At 36.0% G+C, this 16,941-nt stretch overlaps 1 pseudogene; it reads right to left on the reverse strand.

Moving 5' to 3' along the window:
• Positions 1 to 895: 895 nt before the first annotated feature.
• LOC107781679 (importin beta-like SAD2) lies at positions 896 to 15,596 on the reverse strand (annotated as a pseudogene).
• Between the last annotated feature and the right edge of the window lie 1,345 nt (positions 15,597 to 16,941).

The raw sequence follows: 16,941 nt of genomic DNA on the forward strand, positions 1-16,941 counted from the left end.
GCGTATTTTTTGGGTTTTGAACAATATTTTCGCTCAGTTTTATCTTTACAATGAAAAGTGGCTAAATTTCGATTACTTTTGAAACTAGTCTATTTTTGAACGACCAGTTGAAAATCTGGCTATTTTTGAATTTCTCCCGTAGTAATAGCCACTTTTAAGCCTGCTATTTAAAATATATCTGTAATTGCTCAAACTCCTGAATTTGGAAATTCAAGATTGACTTACTATCCTGAATTTTTGAGCTGCTAATTTGAAATTAAGGACTAAGTGTCCTGAATTTTTAAATTACTAATTTAAAATTCAGGACGTAAGATTCGAACTTCTGGACACAATTTTCGATCTTTAGGATATGATGTACTCAAGTTTGAACTTTGAGGTTTAAACTCTGGGACGTCATGTACTGAAATTTAAGCAAAATTGGCTAATCTTTAAATACATTATAAACTGTAAATATATTTTAAACTGAAATTTTAAATAAGAGGCGAAGAGGTTACACCTCTTAAATATTTGCATTATTAACCTACCACTCTTGTTTGGATTTCCATGTAACAATTATTTTAACTTATTTATTCGGGATTATTAATATAAAATAATTACGAGCTGACTAATTTGTCTTTTCTATGTTTTTCATAAAATTAATTAACTAATCACAGAAGTGCAAAATTAGAAAGGATTAATGATAAATAAATTAAGAAAAATGTTATTAGTGTTCATTTTAAACTTTACTTTTGAGTCAGTATTGGAATAAAATTGGCAATCCCCAGCTTTTTATCCAAACTCCAGCCAAATCTAGACTCAGAAATGGTCAGTATGATCAACTTTAAGGAATTTATGGAGTCTAAGAGGAAAAAAGAGTGCATTTGAAAGGGCAAAATCAAAGAACTATTCAAAATAAGGAACAAATAAAACTATGATTTTCCTCATGAATTAACATCAAATAATATGAAATGTTTTTTTTATAACAATAAGCAGCAGTGCTAATTGCACAAAACCTCTGACATGAGAAACACCTACTAACCCAAAAATTGACCAATAAACAAGAACGGGATGACAGCTGCAAAGAGGCATATCTTTCTTGGTAGGCCAAATTACCCGGTACCTATGCTGATAGACATAACGGGTAACTGATGGAATAGCCAAGGTGGACGCAAACTGGCCCTGACACCAAACTTCGCCTCATAGCCCAAAGAACCACAATGTATAAATGGATATGATATCAGACTAACCACCAAACCACTCGAAACATACAGAGTTGGCAACTCATTCAAGCCTCTTTCCAATAGTTTTTGAATGAATGGAACAACCAAAGAACTTGAAGCAAATTGAATTTTCATGAAGCAACGGTTGTTGATTCCTTCAACATTTTTTCCTTCTCAATCTCTACTCTTCTCTGCTCAGCATGCTGAGCAACATCATCTGCCAGCGCTTGATAATAGAAGTCTAAATTTTGGGTGAGGCTCTGGTACCTCAATTGATCAGATGCTTGCATTGCTGGATTCAGACGTCGAGGGAGGGGTAGAAATCAAGTCAGTACATTGCCTAATACCAACCTAAAAGCACTCCTGATATCAGTTAAGCAGCGGAGAAGCAGCATCATACCTTTGATAGTTTCCACAAAGAGAATGAAGGGATCCTCGTCAATAGCACGAAAAGCCTTTTTCTGCAAAGCATGTCAAGCGCAGAAGAGGTGATAACCCTAACAGGATAACGTTTTTATCGCAGTTCAGGTATTCAGGACACCGACATGAAATTAAATTTCCTAAAGGTAATTGAACTCCTCTCCATGCTCTAAGGCAAAAGCTGTAATTTTATGCAACTCTAATCACTAACGATGAAGGAACATTGGAATTTGGATAGTCCTTCAACACAGGAAAGTTGCATTTAATTCATGTAAATAGAAATACTGTGTACATGCAAGAACTCAATATTAACTGGCCATGAAAAGCACAGCAATAGTACTCACACCTTTAAAGGATTGCAAAAGCACAGGTCTATTATTATTCTTTGTTCAACATAACAAGACAGTCAAGTCATAGCCTACTACAAGCCCAAAAGCAAATATCGATACTCTATTTTTAAAAAATAGATATTCTAAATAGAGGACAAAGATACCTATACTTTTTAAGAGCACCATTTTAAAGGCACTAACCTTTACAGCCAATTTTATAATCCTATTGCTGTCAGCTTCATCTCCTTCCTCAGTTTGCAATCCTCCATCCATGTCATCATCATCTTCAGCTTCCTCTTTGTTAGCAGCTTCCGAAAACAATCATAAACTAATTAGAAGAATGTGGACCGCAAGATTCAACGATATTATGTGGAAGGTGGGAGGTAATAGAGGTTTAACCTGCTACTTTATCCTTATAGGCAACAAGAAGATCAAGAATCGCTTTGAAAATACGCCCTAAGGTTTCCTCTGGCAGTTGATCTGCCGGAAGAGAGAGTAAAGATAGCAAGCCCAAGCAGCAAACCTTCTTGTCATGTCCCCTGCAAAACCAATATAACAGGTGTTAGCAGCCCTGTTCTCCTCCATTTTGCAATATCTCTCCTTTCCATCCAAACAGAAAGCAACAAGGCTTACCTTTTAAAGTTAACCCGCACTCCACTTTTTTTAGTTTGTCCCAACATCTCAAACCAAAGATTAAAAATCTCTGTAGCAACACCAAGCTTTTGAAGTATGTTGAGTGTCATGGATCCATTGTAATAAAGAGTAACAGCAATATGCCAAAGGAAAATCATCACACAATGGAACATTAGCAACCTGTGAAAAGTGAAAACAAATAGTAAGAATAATTTAACTTAAGTGATCTACTACACACGGTTCTTGTTTTGTGCTTGGCCATAAACCTTTACTCCCTATACTTGAATACTTCACCTCTTATTATATACAATCAGAAGCAGAGTGCAGTCAAGTGCAGAAGAGGCGATAACTCCAATAACATCTTTACACTTCCCAACATTTAAGTAAGTAAAAACTTATCTATTACCTGCATTCGGCTCAGTTAATATAGACTCATATATGCACCCGAAGAAACCATCCAAAGTCTTGATCATTTTTATCTTAAGATCATGTAGAAATTAACAAGTCAGTGCAGGGCCTCATTTGGAAATTCCTCGGTTTAGATGAATTGTATTACCACTTGGATCAAGAGGCACTTCAGATATGGTTTCTCAGCTCGACGAAGACGCTCGATTGTTATTCTGATATATGGCTCAACCCAATGATCTACCTGTCCCTTGCTGTTCTGGAATAAAACTTGGATAAGCTTCGATGCTGGCTCAATGATCCCAGCCTCCAAACTCTCATCTCCCATGACCTGTTCAAAAATTTAAAGCAGTATTAGATATTTTAACCTGCCTCACTCGAGCAGGGCCAAACTGTGGTGTCAATATTCCACTTACAGATGAAATCATATTCCAAAGACTTTGTTGGTTGTCTGGATCTTTGCTTGTTAGGAAGTGGGCAGTGCTCCTGGATATATAGTTGTCTAAAGAAACCAGAATATCTGCAAAAATATAAATCCAAAAACAGTCAAGGGAACTAGATCAGGTAATGGAAGAAGAACTGTACTTTTCAGTTGCATATAAATGATAAAGCATTTACTATCCAGTGAAAAGACAAAGAACATGCCGCATTCTGCAGCACCAAGCATCTCTAACAGAAGAATTCACCAAAATATGTTAAGCACCACAGTATTGGTGCATCAGCAACACAAGAACATAATGACAAAAGCCTTTGGAGAAATTTCAGTTAGCAGCCAAGCCAGATATGTTGTTTTTGTAAAGTGACAAGCAGCTCTGACAGTTGTTTCATGTGAAAAAGTCAAAGTCGGAAAGTGTGTGGAATTTAGAAAAGCAAAATGCTTGACCTAACATATATAAATTACACATTCTCAAAGGATAATATAGCAATAATTGGGTTTTCATTTTCGGTAAAAGCATAAAGGATGATGAGCAAAGCAAGGGTCTCATCTGCTTTATAATTCTTATGACTCAAACCATTTAAAAGAATGACATTGATTTCAAAAGGAAAAAGCTCAAGAAGTGTCTGCCTTAGGATATCAATTTAGCCTCGAGTGGTCTAGTGCAATATTTCTAAAATCGAGAAGGGCAAAAAAACAACAAGATCCATGGAACTTGAAGCAAAAAGCATGTTTTTTGAAGTGAAGTGCATAATTTACTATAAAGTAAAAATTAAAAGTACCAGACATGAATTTAGTACTATAATCTTATAAAAAAGAAGCACTACTATAATAATCAAGTTGTAATTAAATTAACTAGTTTCGGCATTCAACATATATAATGCCGATATTAATCCAACTCCTCAAAGTTAGGATGCAAAGTACGATCACTTCTTGTTTGGATCACTTTTCGCATCATTGTTTGAAGTGCACCCTTCTCTAGAGTGCATTGTTTCACACATGAACTGATAACCGCTATCTTCGCATCACTTCATCATTTTGATCAACGAAGAGACAACCTTTAATAATACTGATCTAACAGTTGATGAATCTTCAACGGAGATCATGGGAGACCAGTGTCTGGATTCTAGAAGAGGGAAAAAAGGTGATCGTTTCCCGTCTGCCTAAGTCTTGGTGGGCGGATTTACCAATACTTGTCCTGGTGGGAGTATGCATCACTGGTGAATAATCGAGCTCCGAGCAAGCTGGACAGTGCTTAGTTCTAAAACTGTGACATCACGCTTCTAAAATTAGGGAGAATAAGAGGTGCCCGCCTAGATGACCCTTCCTTGAAAGGGTGCTGAAACAGCAAATACCGAACCATCTATTATGAATTGCAGTTGCTTGCATCACCAACACCCTTCACAACCCATAAATTAACAGGAGGAAAGCCAAAAAGAAAAAAAGTAGAAAGAGGAGGGAGAAGAGTACAAATAAGATATATGAAAGCTACCAATCCGACAAAATAGAAAATATCCCCCCACCCAACAACAAAGTACAAGTGATATGCTTTGGACATACTTGGAAAGAAGTCAATAGCCCAGTCTACAAGTGCTTCCATCATTAATGGCCAAAGACTCCACATTTCCATGGATATTGTTGGCGGGAAAAATGTCATATATGAAACAATCTCCATAACTTCTTTGAAGATCTCTGCAGGAACATGAATCAGTGAGAAGGGAAACATACTTTTTCCCTAGAGGTTTACAGAAGTATCTAATTTGTTTCAAGATGAGGACTCATAGCTCAACTGCATTCTGCAAACATATATTACTTAGGATACACTCAGTCTAGCAATTGCATTTGTCACCTTTTTACTAAAATTTCGCCGAACAAATAAGAAAGCAGAGAAAGATTGATTCACCATGTTCTCCTAAGCACATATAGTGGGAATGAAGGAATGCTCACTTATACCTTAGTTAAACTAACAACAACAACAACAACAACCAAGTAGAATCCCACCAGCGAGGTCTGGGGGAGGGTAGAGTGTACGCAGACCTTACCCCAATTATTTTCTTAATTGGAAAAGCTTTTAGCAGGGGCAGCCCGACAAATTTTGTGGCCTAAAGCCAAACTTTATGAGGGGCCTTAACTTTTTAATTTTTTTAATTATTTATTTGAAGTCTATTTTTTTTTTTTAGCTTTTCTTAGATACAAAGTTATAGTAATAATTTTCTTATAATTAATTACTCAAGTATTTCTCATTTGACAATATAGCTAATCCATTTAACCTTTCTTGTGACATTGTTGTTCTTAGGTAAGATTTTATCAATTTTAATTTTGAAAACTTCTTTCCGCTGAAGCAACAGTAACATGAGTTATGAACACTATTCCATAAGCAATTTAGGCATTTGGAAAAGAATTAAATATCAAATTGATTATTATACTTTAAGGAACATTCAAGATTAAGGCAATATATTTTTCAAATTTCCAACATCTAGTGATCTTAGTTGTAACTGCCAAATAGAAAACCAAAAATATTTTCATATGTTTCGAATTGTTCAAATCTATTGTGAAATGAAAAAATAGCCTTGTCTATTATGTATAAAAGTAATCAACTCTAAAGAACTCCTCGAAAGATTTTGAGATTTATGGAAGGGCCGCCCCTGGCTTTTAGCTTTCACATTCTATCCTTCAAATAAATAATGAACTTTTGGCATGATTTTTGTAGTCATTCCAGAGATTAACATTTAAAAAATGTAATTTTAAACACATAAAAAGTAAACAGAACTTTTCCACTTCCCCTTCATTTTACATAGAGGAAGTGAAAAGAAAGAAGAGAGCAAAATCACTTTCATATTGACCCTCTTATCTTAAGAAATAGGACAGAACTTTTCATATCCTCTTTGCTTTCTCTCAAACCAAAACAAAGGAAAGAAAATGCACTTCTTGAACTTTCCCCTCCATTTTCCTTCTATTTGCCTTCGCCCTAACAAAAAAACGAAGTTTGGCTGATGACATCAGCTAATGTCACAGCACGACTTCAAGGACAATGGATTTTGTCCATTATACAATGTAGGACATATTGCTGAAATCTAACTTACAGAATTAGGAAACTTTAACTTCAACTAAATGCTTTTGTCCTACTAAATAGCAAAAAGTTAAACAAGCTCAACAAAGACTAAAGCACCTTGTCCATCAGTAGTCAGCATCCTACGCATTATTGGGACAAGTGTCGGCTCAATGTGAACAAAGAGGTGTGGCAGATGGCTAATTGACTCAATGATTATGCCTATGGCTCGCAAACATCCAAATGAAACCGGAGAACCAGGATCATCACCATCTTCATCATCTTCAGCCGTGTTAATATATTTCCAAAATGCAGCAGCCTAAAAAGAACAACTTCTATTAGATTCCACTGAGCAAGATATCTATTGCATTCAAATCCCTCTAATAACATATACTCTCACCAGATTATGGCATAACCCATGAGCATAAGGAGCCATCTCCACACCAAAGTTGTACACAATAGTCTCAAGAGTAAATACAACATCTTCATTCTCAACTTCATTCATTAGTTTGTAAATTTCTGAATGCGCTTGTTGTGAAAAGATTGTTTAACGAAATCCATCAAGAGATGCTTAAATTTTTTATTTTTTAAGAAATGAAATAAAAATCTAGCACATACCATCTAGTAGTTGAGGAAGAATGGGCCGGATTTCATTCAAATCTGCGAGGATAAACACATGACCAAGTCTAAACAGGGCTCAGTGAGATAAATATAAGAGATGATAATGTCAACTAAATGTCACCTCTGCACGCATCAACAAAAGTACGTAAAGCACAAACAGAATCAACACGAACTGGGAGGTCAGGGTCATGCACTCCAGCCACCACAAAGTGTAACGCTTTCCGGAAGTTATTTGGATCTGAGAAGTTTAATGCTGCCTAATGTGGTAGAAAGATTAAATAGCTTAATCCAGTGACGCTACATCCAAATCAGTTTCAAAATTTAGAAGGAAAAAGTAGGAAATGGCATACACCTATCTGAAATAAGAAATTGTTCAAAGATGAGGAATTAAGTCAAGCATCAACCTTCGTTCATAAATTGAAAAAGGAGCAGCTACCAATATTTAAATGAGTTAATTAGTGTACATTGGTTCCTTGAGCTATCGAGGCTTTGTAAATATTTTACAATCAGACAAACAAAGAACAATGGAGTCAACATTGCTTGAAATAGATATCAAGATAGTTAAGCTGTATAAAAGGACGGCATTGAACACAGATCATATGCTATTCATTTCACCATAAAACTCATCACATCGGATTCGAGGATCGGTGAAGATAAGAAAGTATATGTTATCGTTCAGTATGTGCCTCTCAATTAACTAAGGGAATCAGAAAGTGACAGAACGAACAACTTATCAAGGAGGATACAAAGTGCATGTTAATCAAGAATTAGGCAACATATCCTACACACCTTGGCTCGAAGATGTCCCACGGGACTGCTGAACTCCGGGAAAATGCTGTACAAGCATAAGCTCAAGATCAAACTTGTATGGCTCAGTATGTTTTAGTTTGTAACATAGAGTTCCAATTGCAAAAAGGGCTCCATCTTTCTGCCTATAGGGCTGGTATTCTGGAGCTGCCTCCTCATATCTAAATTATGAAATTGTCAAAAGACAAATGCAAAGGTCTGTTGTCATGAAACTTAGTATAAATGAAGGAATGTTGAAATATACATGTAAAGTATGAAATTGTCAAAATACATAAGATTTGTTATCATCACATATTAGACTGAGTTAAATAAAAATACTGAAACATATCTCTTAAAAATTTCCACAATGAACACCATAAATTTTTGAAGGTTCTTTATACCACGCTTTCTCACTAACTCGGTTACAAAATCCCTGGCAGCAGCTCTAGGACTATATGAATCCTCAATTATATCTGCAGAATTGTAGTGAGGAAAGTCATTGTATAATGACAAAACTCAGTCATGTTCTGCTGAGATAGTGGTAGATAGTGGTATATATCAGAAAAAAATCAATTACCATAACTCTTCCCCACATATTCATGAGGATCTTCCTCCCAAAGCTTTTGATCATTATCATTGAAGCACATAAGTGGAAATATGATCTCAAAAAGAACAATATCAAGTCGTGGTTGCAACAAGATGTACATGTTACTCTTTGAGATGCTGCCAGTAAAAAGCAGACTGAAATAAGCATGCAAAGGAATGTAAAAGCAATAGTCTCCTATCAGATACCGAAACTACAAAGCAGAAAAAATATCCAGAAACTTAGACAGGCGAAAAAGATAGTGCCAGAGAAACCAAAAATGAAGTGACAGAACAGCGGCAGTAGCATGTCCCTAAAACTAAAAACTAAAACCAAGGCCTCATTTCAGTGATGAAATACCTATTAGAAACCTAAAGCCATAGAGATAATTTACAAAACTGAAGAAGTGACAAATTTGGCATATGGTGGTAAAAGAGCAAAAACATAATTTTCCAAAAATACCAGGTCTAAAATTTTCCAAAGAACCATGATGTACTTCCAAGCACAAAATCATATTAAACAATGCCTCTAACATGCAGGGTGTTCTGAAATTATGTTCCAGTTTAGGAACCACAAGCTAGTTTTCTCAGAATCCAATACATTACAAAGTGACTAACGGACTTAGAGAGTTGTATATTCTTGTCAAGAACTCACCTATCAAAGACCTCCCCATCCATAAATTTGGGATTGATGTAGTTTGACTAAAAACAAAGTTGAAATAAAGTAATATGCCTTTTGCGCTGCATCAATTAATGTGCAAAAACACATTAATTAATGTCCAGTAAGTTTTTTTATTTGTTTATTATAAAGAAAGGAAACAAAGTTGACTAACGTCCGGTAGGTTAGTCTGATAGGAAGAACATTACTTGACTGTCTAGCGGAAGATAAGTAAGTGTAGTGAGACAAAATATCTCATTATCTTTTATTAGTTTAAATGCATTTAAATGCTTGATAGAAATGAAAATGGATAAATTAATTTGTGGATGTATGTTAATCATTTTAAGATGTCCCAAAATGTAAACTGGTGAAGGCGTATCTGATCTCTCAGTACTAGTGTTACAATCGTGGAGATTTCCTTGGTAGAAACCTTGGGTAGAGAAACCCTTTCTAGACTAATTTGTATCCTTTTTTCTTGATAAAGAAACTAATTTGTGTCCCTTTGTATTACATTCTCATTGACTAGGGTCTCTCTCTAAATCACAACTGAAGAATCTCAAAGAAGTAGCTTTACTCAATCAAATGAGTTCTTTGTCATTTCTTAAGACCTACACCTGATCACCACATCTTATATTTTTCTTCCTGAAAAATCAACACCGGAGCACTCAATTTTAAACATTGACTAGTAGAAGTATAAAGAAATGGATATTTACTTTACTTTTTCTGTAAAGGTAAATAAATGAATATTTCCTTACTATACTTGAAACCTACAATAGACAACATGGTGTGGCTCACAGCAAAGCTAGATGTAAAAGCTAGAAATCGAATCATGTTACGAGCATTTGATGCCATTGTCTCCTTTCCTCAATAAAAAGACTATCTTTGTTTATAACAGTGGTGTCCGGGCCAACTTGCGCGCACCTCGACTAATTCCACGGGATACATGCTACCTCCTATCTGTTGACCAGCAACAGGTACCAGCTAACTCTAGTAACGAAAATTTGGACATATGGGAAAAAATCACGTAGTATTTTTTGCCCTGAGATCTCATGGTTCTAAATCCACTTCATTGACCACTAGGCCATATGTAAAAAGACTCTCTTACCAAGGGGAATAATCAAGGAGGGTTTTTCAGATGGGCATGTGTTATATAGTTAACTGTGGTTCATAAACCAAGAAGCAGTTGCACAAACCTATTGCTTAGATATTGCAAAACGAGGTGAGTCACTCTATCAGGCAAATAACAACCGCCACATAAAACCTTCAACAAATTAAGGTGACATTCAAAACTTTTCCCAGCATAATTCTCCTGAAACGTTTCAGCTTCGTTGTCTGGGGTTTGAAGTTTCACATCTCCAAACCTGGTATATACAGAAAAAAATTTTTGGAAGAGTTAGGAAACAAAAGGTGTGAGATAATATTAGCAGCAAGCCATAAATTGCAGTGTCAAGTAAGTGTCATTCTACCACAAGGAAAGTCGATTTAATATGCGAACAATCCACCTTTTCACCTTCCACCATCCCCATAATTTCCTTATCTCGGGATCAGTTGGTTGGCCTTCCAAAGGAACAGGCCTCTCCAATATATCCAGAAAAAGAACCATCCAAGCATTGGATACATTTGGATCATACAACTTCTTTGGAATCTCCAACTGAGAACGGTTTAAGATGGAAAAGATAAGAATTCCCGGGAGCCAATTTAGCTATCTCATCAGCACTGAAATCAATAACCAGAACTCACATTGTTTATGCAAGCCAGGTTAATTCTGTCTATTATTAGCCAGATCAAAAATATATCATGAAAAACTACCTTAAGAAGTGAAATAAATTGCAAATTGAAACAAACGTCCTACAACGATCACATGCTTCTTCAGTCGGGACATCACAAAACAGCAAGAAACATCAACCATAGTGTCCTTGTATCAGAACTGAAACACATCCAATTTGATGGATTAAAAAATTGAATAGAAGGAAGACCGACCCGCTTCTCTACAAATATATTCAGTAAAGTTGATACAATTAGCACTGCAGAAAACCGTGAACTAATAGGAATGATGAGCTTAAAACATTTTAACCCAAACATACATATATAGATGACCAGAATATTTTGCAGATGAGCTTGATCAAGTCCGCTACTTCAATTGACGGATTCGCTATCTGAACAAGCCTGTTAAATATATTATGAAGATGTGGAAATGTTTCCTCAACAATGTGATAAATGGGTGTCCTTTCCTGATCTAATCTGCATCTGGTAAATAGAGACAAAACATGAGAACAACAGAAGAGACAACATACTTTCACCAACTCAATAAAGGAGGGTTAAGAAAAACGTTTCACAGAATTTGCCCACACAACAGAACCCACTAAATAGTCCCCCCCCCCCCCCCCCGACCACCACAAAATCCGAAAAAATATACTCTCATATATATGTGTGTGTGTTTCATTGAAATAAAATATGTACGGACATGCAATTCTTATGGTTTCTAACACCAGTGCCTGCAGAAATAAAACATAGGTGCTTACACAGTAAGAACTGCATACCCAGTGTATCCGTGAGCTACCTCGAAGATTTGATATATTTCTTTCCCTCCATCCTCCTTCCCTCCCTCTCTCTCGTAGGACGAAGTGTAGCCGATAATACAAATTAAGAAGTTGTTTGACCAAACACAAAACATTGTAAAGGGCGAGCAACCACCAACCTCATATTTAGGGTTTACCTAGTCGATTTTATGGAGAGGGAAAAAACATTACAGCTTATATATAAACTCCAAGAACTTGTGAATGGCATAAATTTCTCATCGAACTTGTTGCCAATTCCAAAAAGGTATGTGTTATATTGGAAATACTCTATGAGGGAAACAGTTTACTTTCATCACTTCACAACAAGGTATTTGGTTTTTCCACATTCCTATAGCTACAAATTTTTCCCTCCCCTTGAGCTGAAATTGAGATACACATGTTCGAATATTAAAAAGGGCAGCCAGGTGCACAAAGCATCACGCATTCACGCAAGTTCCGGGGAAGGGCCGCACCCCAAGGGGTGTGAGGTAGACAGTCTACCTTAATGCAAACTTTAGTGGCTGCTTCCACGGCTCGAACCCATGACCTATACACATGTTCGAACATTCTAATTTATAAATAACTACGACAAAGGCAAAAAAGATTTCATCACAGAATTGAAATGACAATGGAAGACTTTGGAACAAAGAAATCAACTCAAAATTCAAATACAGCAAACCATCAACAACCCCCCACCCAACCCAAAAAAGAAAAGATAAAAAGAAGATAAAAAACATATGAACCTATACCATGTTTTGTTGTTGTCCAGTTCAATGGATTGTTAAAAGATGTAACTACTGAGTAGCCGATCACATCCAAGAAATTAAAGAGTTACTTTTATAGGTTCGCTACCTGCAACCTAAACTCTATATATTTTAACTCAATATATTTTTACTACAGTGCAAAGGTAATTGCCACTATAAGGAATGTGCTTTGCAGCCTATGTTCTAGCTTCCATTTTGTTTTGCAGAACTTAATAATATGAAATGTTCCACCAAAAATGTAGGACTAACTTTACTATTCTTGCAGAGAACTGCAAATTGCATATTTTGTTGGGCTTTTGTAGAGAGAAATAGTAACATGCATATGTACCTATATACATGAAATAGTAACATGCATATGTACATACACGAACATTATTCCATGAAAACTTGAGAATACAAAGGAAGAGAGATTCAAAAACATGAAAACCATTTCCTGAAGCACAGACTTCACCGGGTTTTGAATCAGCAGAAAAGTACAGTTTGCATTAATAGCTTTTACACTGGCAAAAGGAAAGATAACAGAGATTATAAAGAAAGTGAACTCATTTGTATCACAGACTCACGCGTATTTCCTAGAAAGAATTCTCAGGACAAACAAGATGCCATAAACTTGCTGGTCCAGTAAATTATGCTTCACCCAACGCAAAAGCGTAGGCCACTGCTCTGGATAGTCTGCATATATCATTGTCTTTAGGGATTCTCCCAACTGTACTCTGGGCACAATAACGAACAATGTCAATAACAAAAGATTCACGCTTAGTCTCATCATATAGGAACTGTATGCCACATAATAATTGCAGTTAAAATACTTGGAGCATACAATCCCACATGCATATAGACGCATCAGATGTCACATTATCAAATTAACAACTCATAGGCTATATCATTAGAGTGCTAGAATAAGAACATACAAAAAGAAAATATACAGAACAATACATAAATGAGCCAACATACCTTAGCAATGAGGGAACTTGTGCAACAGAAATGAGAACATTTTGCCTTACCATTTCTTTATCACCTGGCAGAATTTTTGATTGCTCACCTACATTGACACAATTTCTTAGTAAGTATGAGTTAAGCTGCCACTTAAATGTAGCTTGACAAATGCCAGAAAATTCGAAATTGCATGTAAAATCGAAACATCTTCACATGCAGACAAAAGATTCCTATTCAAAGGTTTTAGAATAGATCATTACCAGTATCACGAGGCGACCAATTCTTCGTGATGAAGTTCTTAAAATGAATGCTAGCCACCTCCCGGACAGCCATGTCACTAGACCCATCTACTATGATTTGCAGCAGTCTCACCAAATGTTGGGGAGTGTATTGGAACTGCAAATAGAAGAGCATTCACTAATAGATACATATTACCTTCCGATGTCTGTCTAATTACTACAGATTTAAATACCACGATCGTAGACTCCTATTACTCAAAGCTCTAAGATTGTGAAACACTGATCAATTCAACCTCAAAAAGAAAGAAATGAAGAATAGTTTAAATTAAGCATTAAAGCGCAATTTTCCAACTTAACTAGCTGCAATAATTGTTGAAATGAACTCTTTGACAAAAGGTTAATGGAATCAGTGGCAGATGGAGCGTACAATCAACAAGTTCAACTAAACTCAACATTTTCATCATGGAGGGATTACAGATATATATGTGAAAAGATCACCAAAACTTCAAAAAATATTAAATTTGAGCCCATAATTTTAAAAGTGTAATTGGTTCAATGGTAAGAATCTAAATGTTGAACCTATTAAATTTAAATCTTGGATCCGCCTTGAACGGGATGTGCAAGCTTGAAGTGGGAATCCAATTACATAGCTCACTCTCAGCAAATTCTAAACACTGAGCTTCTCTTTTTTAAAGTAATCAAAATATGCATTTTTCAACAAAAGACACAATCAAGAAAATTGATAAACTCATTAACAAAGCAAATATAAGTTCACAAAACACTCAATTCACAATATTTCGAAACTACAACTTGGAACTTTGATCCAATATTTGATACTAAATTGGCCCACACCCATGATCATGATTGCCAACTATTTGCATCCCTTCTCAATTTAGAAACTATCATTTCATAATTAGAATGCATTTTATGACTATGTGAGCTTCCTATTGATACGACCTGAATTACTAGAGCCTTTGCAAGTAGCTGGAAAAGAAGTGATCCGTCGTGTACGCAAGCTAATTAACGTGAATGTCCATTCAGCACACAAGTTTTTACTCTCAAGTTAGCACTGGCAGTAACGACTTATGTTAAAGGAGCATACCCCCTTATAAAGTTATAAGTCATTGCCTATCCTTTTAAGTAATGAAATAGTCATAGTTTTTTAGCTTAGCTCTAGTCTCTATCTGTTTTTCCCTTCTCAATTATGTTAGCTTGAGGAGAATTTATATTGCCTCGGACTCTCCGAAAATGTCGGCGGGTGCGTGTCGGATCCTCCGAAAGTAGTATATTTTTGGAGGATCCGACACGGGTGCGGCAGCATTTTAGCTTAGCTCCTAGTCTCTCTTTGTTTTTACCTTCTCTATTGTGTTAGCCATGATTTGAACTTTATGAGTTCGAGTTTGAAATTCTACAACAACTGGTTTGATTTACTGGGTTAGGAATCTATTATTTGTACTTATTTAGTGGACTTTTAACACATATGCAGAGCCAAAGCTACTGAGTACTGATGAATACATAACTTGTAAACTAGGTTTGCCCCTGACTTAAATTGGCCTCAAATAGAGCAATATATAAAGAATTCATATCACCAACTCCAACTAGCTTGCAATTGAGGCGTAGTCGATTGATTAATTGAATTATAACACAACAAATCCAATTTTATTGAATACAGATTACATCAAGCAACTCAAAGCTCAATTTTACACCTTAATAGATTAAACAGGCAAGAAGCAATAAAGCCCAAATTTTGAAAAGAAAAAAAAATAGATAAAAATTACACCTGATTAAGACTCTCTTCAGCAGCTTTACGTTCATCGCTGTTGGGACTAAGTGCTCCGCGAAGAATTATGACCAAACTCTGAATATCCATAATTCTAAAGAAAAAATGAAAATATGAGGAAAAAGTCGTTAAGACTTAAGAGAGACGAAAGTGATGTGTGTGTGTCAGTTAAGTCATCGGCATTTAGGTGGCGCGAAGTGATAGTAGGACAAGAGAAGTGTAGTTTAATTGGCTGGTTTTTGTTTTAAAGAAAATACCTATGACTTTTACCAAACATAAAAAAAAAAATTAAAAGCTAAAGCCTAAATAGACCTTCTTTTTTTGTCAAAGGGAAATTATACATATTAAGAGCTACAATACTGTGTACTAGTTAGATCGGGTACTATAATCCCCCTAAAACGGATATGTTTTATTCTACTTTATCAATATTACATGCCAAAAATGTCTAGTTACTTCAGTTCCTACGATGTTTGCCCAAAAGACATTATTTACAACTACCGGAAGAATTGCTAGCATGGTAGTTCTTCCCAAAAAAATTTATTTTGTTGCTTCCTTTGCCAGTGCGTCGACCACTCTATTTTGTTCCCTGTAACTGTGTTGCACCACCACATTGTCTATCCTTTGGATCAACAACCTGCATTCACAAATAATAGGATCATAAATTATATTGCATGTGAGTAGCATTCGTATAACCACCTGTCGAGTCTGCAGTTATTTCTAGAGATATCCATCCATTTTGTTCAGCAATTTGGAGGCCCTTTAACGAAGCTTTTAATTTTATCATTGTGTTGGTGGTGTGTGGTATATTTTTCATATACCCAGGATCCAGTCTTCATTATGAGTCCTAAATACCCCACCAATTCCCCCAATGCCTGGATTGGCCTTAGCTGCCCCATCAATGTTGAGTTTATAGTGCCCGTCATGGGGGGCTCCCATTTAACTCTGGCAGGAAAGAGCTTCCTAGTCACACTTTTTTAGGCCAATGTGTAGTACTCAATAGATTTGGCAATGGTGTTGTTTAATAGAGATGGTCTTTTTTTTATTATTAAAAAGATTGTGATTTCTAGCTAGCTAAATGTGCCAGAAGCAAAAAGGGAGGATGATATCCTAAGAGACAATGTTATTAAAGGACAGTTTCCTTAACTTGTTCCAAGTGATTGGCTAAAGTTGGGCTATGAAGATAGGATTCAATTGTTGGATTTTAATAGTTCCTTTGACCATTAGGTCATGCCAGAATTGGGTTGCGTTAAGGCATTTGAAGAAGATGTGGTCACTAATTTCAGGAGTGTTTGAGCAAAAATAGCATGTAGGGTTGTAATTGACTCCAATTCCATGCAGGAAAGCTCCAGTAGGGAGCATGTCCTATGCAAGTAGCCAGATAAAGGTTTTAACTTTATTTCGGACTTTTAGCTTTCATATCCAACTGAAGTTACCCTCTACCTCTCATCAGAATCTTATTAGTGCTGCTAAGGAAGGTATATGCTAATTTGGTAGTAAAGGACTCGTTTGGAGTCAGCCCCAGGATTGGCTTGTCTTCCTTGGCAGA

This window comes from Nicotiana tabacum, chromosome 20 (genome assembly GCF_000715075.1).
Source record: "Nicotiana tabacum cultivar K326 chromosome 20, ASM71507v2, whole genome shotgun sequence".
NCBI lineage: Eukaryota > Viridiplantae > Streptophyta > Magnoliopsida > Solanales > Solanaceae > Nicotiana > Nicotiana tabacum.